Genomic DNA, 5,000 nt, shown 5'->3' on the forward strand with positions numbered 1-5,000 from the left:
GTGATATACCGAATAGATTATACCCGTATTTAAGCTGCAATATACCGTATACCCGATTTAAAAAGCCCCTGTATACCGTATACCCAAAAACCCTGGCCGACCCTGATTGTTGATTTCTAACCGTCTCCCCTAACGCACGCGCAGTTATTTAACCGGAAACAGAGTTTACTGGTTCCGGTTTTGGATTATTCCAGAGCCTCCGGTGGTAAGTACTTAGTGTATCCCTTATTATTATGTATTTAAATATAAGGTATTTATAGTGTATTTAATAATTAGCCCTATATACCCATGTATACCCTCATATACCCCTATATACCCATGTATACCCTTATATACCCCTATATACCCATGTATGCCTTATATACTCATATATACGCTTGTATATTCTTATATACCCTTGTATACCCACGTATACACTTGTATACCCTTATATACCCCTATATACCATGTATACACTTGTATACCTTTATAGACCCCTATATACCCACGTATACCCTTATGTACCGCTATATACCCATGTATACCCCTATATACCCACGTATACCCTTGCATACCCTTATATACCACTACATACCCATGTATACCCTTATATACCCCTGTATACCCTTGTATACCCTTATAGACCCACGTATACCCTTATATACCCCTGTATACCCACGTATACCCTTGTATACCCTTATAGACCCCTATATACCCACGTATACCCCTATATACCCATGTATACCCTTATATACCCACGTATACCCTTGTATACCCTTATATACCACTATATACCCATGTATACTATTATATACCCCTGTATACCCACGTATACCCTGGTTAAAGGGAACGAAGATGCTGGGTAAGTGGGTGTGTCGGCCCCTAAACTATATGTGACAAAACTCACGCCTACTCACAGCTCCAAACCGCTCTTTTCAATATAGCGAAAGATTTAGATGGCTTATATATTCAAAGGATAAATCATTTTATCTGTCATATGGTAAGTACTGGAGTCGCAGATTACAAAGTGTGCGCACGCACCCTGCTAAAGGTAACATACATACAGGCATAAGCTTTATTTCATCCCGATTTTCCAAATAACTACAGGAGTTAATATCTTCGAGACATTACATTTACAACTAAAATACATAGCATATACAGATATATTCATTTTAAAAAAAAGCCGCTGTACAAAATGTGGCATGGGATTTTCTTTTAAACCAGTAAACGCATAGGTACGGATTAAATCAGGCAGCGCATTCCGCAACTTAGCTGATAAGAAAGAAAAGAAAACTAAGGCCATGACTGGTTTTTCCAGGTTTATTGAAGGACATAATGTCATTTCATAGTTTTTTTTTCATAAGTGTCCGGCTACCCTGTGCTACCAGCAAAATAACATATCGATTGAAGGCTTTAGCTTTCCCAGATTGTGTCAGTAGGTCCTGGAATTCGTCCACAGAAACGCCAGAGAGACAACTTCACTCGTGAACTGCCATGTTTACAACAGAGCATTTTAGGCGTCCCAGTCTGCATGAAACCATCTCTCGTCTCTGTCTGAGACAAGTCCAGACACGCATGGTTCTTAAGTTACGTTTATGCCTATATGCCTATAAAATCAACTGAAATGTCAATTGCTGGTACAAAAAAAAAAAGTATGTTAATTTTTTTTGGTATCGAAGAGCCAGAACATTTGCGCATGCGCTGACGGAATGTTTGAACCAGAGAGAAAAACGCAGTACCTCCAGACACCGGCGCTGGAGCGTCGTACCAAACGAGTCATCCCGGGATTTCGGCCCGTGCGATCGCTTTTGGACGCAGTTGGCCCTTCGCTGCTTTCTGCTACCGACCTTGCCTCCCGGTACGGCATTGAGGGAGAGATATGTCGGCCCCTAAACCATATGTGACAAATCCCACGCCTCCTCACAGCTCCAAACCGCCCTTGTCAATATAGCGTAAGAATTAGATGGTTTATATATTCAAGAGAAAAGTCATTTTATCTGTCATATGGTAAGCACTGGAGTCGCAAATTACAAAGTGTGCGCATGCGCCCTCCTAAAGGTAACATACACACAGTCATAAGGGATTACATTTACAGCTAAAATACATAGCATATACAGATACCTACTAAATACAGAATATTTAAAGATATATTCATTAAAAGGAAAAGCCGCTGTACAAAATGCGGCCCTGGATTCTCTTTTTAAACCAGTAAACTCATAGGTACGGATAAAATCACGTAGCGCATTCCGCAACTTCGCTGATACGTAAGAAAAGAGAGAACTAAGACCATAACTGGTTGTTCCAGGTTTATTGAGGAACAGAATGTAATTTCCGCGAAGATCATGCATAAGAAGGGGACGTGAGAAAAAACGTATTTTTCATATAAGCAGAAAAACCCTTTAAAAAAAAACCAAAAAAAAAACCACATACTGTTATCAAGTAATACGAGGAAATTTTGCATGCGCTTATTGCATAGAGATGTAGCGCTTGACTTTCGTAGTAAGAGGACAGGTAATGTGCAAATATAAATATCGTTATTCTCTTATATACATCACTATACCGTTTCTTTGACACGAGAATTACAGCGGCAAAATGAAAGCACAACTTTGTCGCAAATTTTCTATGATAAAAACTTGTTCAGAAATCCAAAATCTACGCTAACAGCACACACCAGGCCTACTCCTGAGTATCTGGCTAGAAATCATTTCCTCTGGCCGCGCTTCAGCCATTCGATGAGGGCCAGTCTTGTGCTTCTTAAGTTGCCTCGCTCATGCCCAAAAAGAATTCTGGGTAATTCTGCCATTGCATGATAAGGGAAGACTCCCGATTCTCATTTCATAGTTTTTTTTCATAAGTAACGGACCACCCAGTGCTACCAGCAAAATAACGCATCGATTGAAGGTTTTAGCTTTTAAAACTTTCCCAGATGGTGTCAGTAGGTCCTGGAATTCGTTCACAGAAACGCCAGAGAGACAACTTCACTCGTGAACCGCCAAGTTTACAACAGAGCATTTTAGGCGTCCCAGTCTGCATGAAACCATCTCTCGCCTCTGTCTGAGACAAGACCAGATACGTACGGTTCTTACGTTACGTTTATGCCTATAAAATCAACTAAAATGTCAATTGCTGGTACAAAAAAAAAAAAACATGTTAAAGGGCCACCGACAACCACAAGTCTTTTCGGCGTGCAAGCTATCGGCGCCATTTTCTGTAATACAGAAACTAGTATTTCTTGAAAAGTCAAATTCCATCGCCTCACATCGTCGTGTTTTGGATGCGCAGTAGCTTCAAACTTTGTTAATATTTTCCTTAATGTTTAAATATTGTATTTTTGACGTTATTTGGGTGTTGTGTTCGTCTTAAAAGCGAAATGAAAACTGTGAAGAAAGGTCGTCCACCGAGCAAGGAAAAGCGCCATATTATTTGGCTCACTAATTCAACCTTAAGATTATGGAACGAAAGGAGGAAGGCGTTTGGATTACAAAACAAATCGAACAGCGAATTCGCAGAAGTTCTTCTTCACGGGATGTTTCTGAAGCGAACCGGCCGATTCGATTGCCCGGATAATAAAAACAACAAAGACGCGCAAAGGACACTGGTTGTCGGTGGCCCTTTAATTGTTTTTGGTAGGCTAGGTATCGAAGAGCCAGAACATTTGCGCATGTGCTGACGGAATGTTTGAACCAGAGAGAAAAACGCAGTACCTCTAGACACCGGCGCTGGAGCGTCGTACCAAACGAGTCATCCCGGGATTTCGGCCCGTGCGATCGCTTTTGGACGCAGTTGGCCCTTCGCTGCTTTCTGCTACCGACCTTGCCTCCCGGTACGGCATTGAGGGACAGATATGTCGGCCCCTAAACCATATGTGACAAATCCCACGCCTACTCACAGCTCCAAACCGCCCTTGTCAACATAGCGTAAGAATTAGATGGCTTATATATTCAAGAGAAAAGTCATTTTATCTGTCATATGGTAAGCACTGGAGTCGCAAATTACAAAGCGTGCGCATGCGGCCTCCTAAAGGTAACATACATACAGTCATATTCTTTTTCCGAATAACTGCAGGAAAAGTAAGCGCTGTCATGGCAAGGTGAACTCCACTGTTGATTTTTAACCGTCTTCCCTCACGCACGCGCAGTTATTCAACCGGAACCAGAGTTTTCTGGTTCCGGTTTTGGATTATTCCAGAGCCTTCCGCGCCGGTTTTGCTGGACAAGGGTAACGGAGACTCTGGGAACGAGATTGACTTACTTTATTTCGTTCTCATTGATAACATTTGGCTTCTTTGCTCCTTTTTCGTGAAACTAATTAAAAAACAAAAAAAAATTGTCTAGAACAGTGTTGTTCCTGACGTGACGCTTTGTCACTATCTGGTAGCTCCTCAATATGCAAAGGAAAATAAGTATTGCAAAGCTCCTTCTTTTCGAAATCCTACATTCTCTCGTCAAATTTGTCATGCCTAATTTTAATTCTTTTGCTCCACTTTCGTATAATTCTAAACGCCTACACTTACTGATTTCGAAACTACAATAATTGCTTTGTCAAAAAAAATTCTAAGACGTTTCGATTTAGGAGTTATTGATGTTAAAATTCTTGTAACAATCCGAAGGCAGAAACTTGAGCGTAGATTATTCTTGATCGATCTTCGAAAGACCCAAGAAAACTTAATAAGTTTATTCACAAAAATTAAATAAAAAATTCAACGAGTTTGAACAAGTTTGAACAAGCCCTTAAATAGCTTCCGTGTAGCCGTTTTTTGTTTCGGTCCCATTCTCACTTTCCACATTATTACTCTTTCAGCTTCAGGAACCGAAAGTTTCGTGTGTGGCTTGAACATCGTTAATTTCGGTTTTGAAAGACGATATAACGAAGGTTTGTTTGCATTTACTTCAGGTAAAAGCACACGTCAGAGAGTATTTTATGGACTGAATTCCCTCTCTTATGGTTCTGGTAGAGTGAGACTGAATTGTTTTAATGGGAGGATCAATTCTATTCATCGTGGTTATTCTTTCCGTGCTATC

Source organism: Montipora foliosa, chromosome 4, assembly GCF_036669935.1.
Source record: "Montipora foliosa isolate CH-2021 chromosome 4, ASM3666993v2, whole genome shotgun sequence".
NCBI lineage: Eukaryota > Metazoa > Cnidaria > Anthozoa > Scleractinia > Acroporidae > Montipora > Montipora foliosa.